Source organism: Pongo abelii, chromosome 20 (genome assembly GCF_028885655.2).
Source record: "Pongo abelii isolate AG06213 chromosome 20, NHGRI_mPonAbe1-v2.0_pri, whole genome shotgun sequence".
NCBI classification, from domain to species: Eukaryota; Metazoa; Chordata; class Mammalia; order Primates; family Hominidae; genus Pongo; species Pongo abelii.
The window spans coordinates 41,919,397-41,921,934 of record NC_072005.2 but is presented as its reverse complement, the minus strand read 5'-3'; positions in this window follow the sequence as shown (position 1 = coordinate 41,921,934).

The following is a 2,538-nucleotide window of genomic DNA, read 5'->3' as shown; positions in this document are numbered from 1 at the left end:
CTAAACTTCCTTTTATTATCATACTTAATATTTCTTTTTAGATAATTCATACTAAAAGCTATGGGCATAATGAATATAGAAATGCCTTCCACCAACATTTAACCTTAATTGAACTTGAGATATCTTATTCTCATTAAAATATTGAAAGTAAGGAATTCCTTTCCAGTTTGTTCATTAAAAAACAGATATCCTCGACCAGGTGAGGTGGCCCATGCCTGTAAATCCAGCACTTTGGGAGGCCAAGGAAGGACGATTGCTTGAGGCCAGAAGTTCGAGACCAGCCTGTGCAACGTCATGAGACCCTGTCTCTACCAAAAAACTTTAAACATTAGCTGGGCATAGTGGTGCATGCCTGTATTCCTAGCTACTCGGGAGGCTGAGGTGGGAGGATCATTTGAACCCAAGAGTTGAGGCTTCAGTGAGCTGTGATTGTACCACTGCACTCCAGCTTGAGTGACAGAGCAAGACCCTGTCTCAAAAAAAAAAAAAAAAAAATCTACAATCAGCATTCTCTGGCCCCAGTCAGTATTAAAAATTGACAAAGGATAACATGAAACTTTGGAAATTAAAAGTCACCTGGATTATAAAGCCCCATTAATTTTTTTAATTACTTTATTGTAGTTTTTTAAAAATGCTAAATTGTGAATTTAGCATTTTGAGGCAGTCCCCTCAAATTGGCTCCTATGTCCTTTTATCATGACCACTCCAACCTTTGAGCTTTTTTTTCCTGAACCAAATGCATTGATTAGTTATGGAGCATACTAGAGCATTATTAACAAATAAAGGAAAAGAATGGAGTATTTACCTTGCCTATCCTTTACAAACTATATTTCAAGACAACCAAAAGTTGGTGAAGGAAAGTTGTTTATTATTAGAGAATTCCAACTGGTTAAAAGGTCAAAGGAGGCCAGGCGCGGTGGCTCACGCCTGTAATCCCAGCACTTTGGGAGGCCGAGGCGGGTGGATCATGAGGTCAGGAGATCGAGACCATCCTGGCTAACACGGTGAAACCCCATCTCTACTAAAAATACAAAAAATTAGCCGGACGTGGTGGCAGGCACCTGTAATCCCAGCTACTCAGGAGGCTGAGGCAGGAGAATGGCTTGAACCCGGGAGGCGGAGCTTACAGTGAGCCGAGATCGCGCCACTGCACTCCAGCCTGGGCGACAGACCGAGACTCCATCTCAAACAAAAAACAAAAAAACAGAACAAAACAAAGGTCAAATAAATGATAGAATTTGAAAACTACACTCTTTAATTTTACAAAATCATGGATTTTCGTGGTGATAGCAACGGATGCAAAGACCGTTAGGTGAAAAATGGATAGGAAGCTTATAATGCATGGAGCAGAATGATAGGACACTAATCTACATTAACATCTCTAAATGAGGTCAGCCAGATGAACTTGATGTGATGAAACGGATACACACAGTGGACACCTGTGAAGTTTTCTTGGCCCCCCCCCACAAAACTGAGAAGTACAAGTTAGTCTCCAAACCTAATTACCAGTTTACAGGAAACATGGGGAATAAAAGAACAAATTAACAACACAAAGAAGCAAACAACCAAATGCACAATTTGGGAAATTCTGCAGAAGTAATGGCCTAGTTTTTTAACCAATACATGTCAAAAAAAAAAAAGACAAAAATGGAATCCTACATGTTAAAGGAGACTTAAGAAACGTATCCTTCAAATACAGTGTATGGAGCATTTTAGGATCCTTGTGTTAAAATGCGATTGGGATTTGTTTTAATCAATCATGGTGAGACAGGCAGACATAGAAATGATTGTCTGAAGGAAGAAATTTATACTCAGATCCCAGAAACGGGAGGCGTGGCATGGCATGCAGGGTCACGTAAAGAAGCACCCGGGTGTATCAGGAGGCAGAGGGGGTGAGGGCAGAGCATGGCCCAGAGCTTTTATTGGGAGTTTTCATGGGAAGGAATGGACAAGGCAGGGGTAGGCACGCTGGTAAACTTAGGATTGGATAGTTTGAGTAATTTTGTTGGGCTCTGGGCTCTGGGGGTGATTCCTAGTTGTCCAGTTAGGGCAGGGGAATATTGAATTGGTGTATGAGAGTTTGATAAAGGAGATAGTTGGGAGTATGGGCTCTGGATTGGTTGGTTTGTATATGAAAGGCATGCTTGCAGTGGAGTTTATCATCTATGCATTAGCTTGCCCTGGGAGGGGCAGTCTCCAGGATCAAGGCCCCAAGTGGCCAGAGCATCAGGAATACAGAAAATAAAGAAAACATAGTCAATACAAGATTTGAAGGAATAAAATGTCTCTACATATTGTACAAATGTAAACATGGATTGGTTACTAAATGATACGAAATAATTTATTGTTCATATGTTAGGCATGACTATGGCATTATGGGTATATGTGTGTGAGTCCTTAAGTGTTAGAGATTCATACTGAGGTATTTAAGGCTGAAATGTTATGCCTGTGATTTACTTTTAAATACTTAAAAACAAAAGGTGGGAGGGATAGATGAAACAAGATTAGCAAAATGTTGGTAAATGTTTAATCTGGATC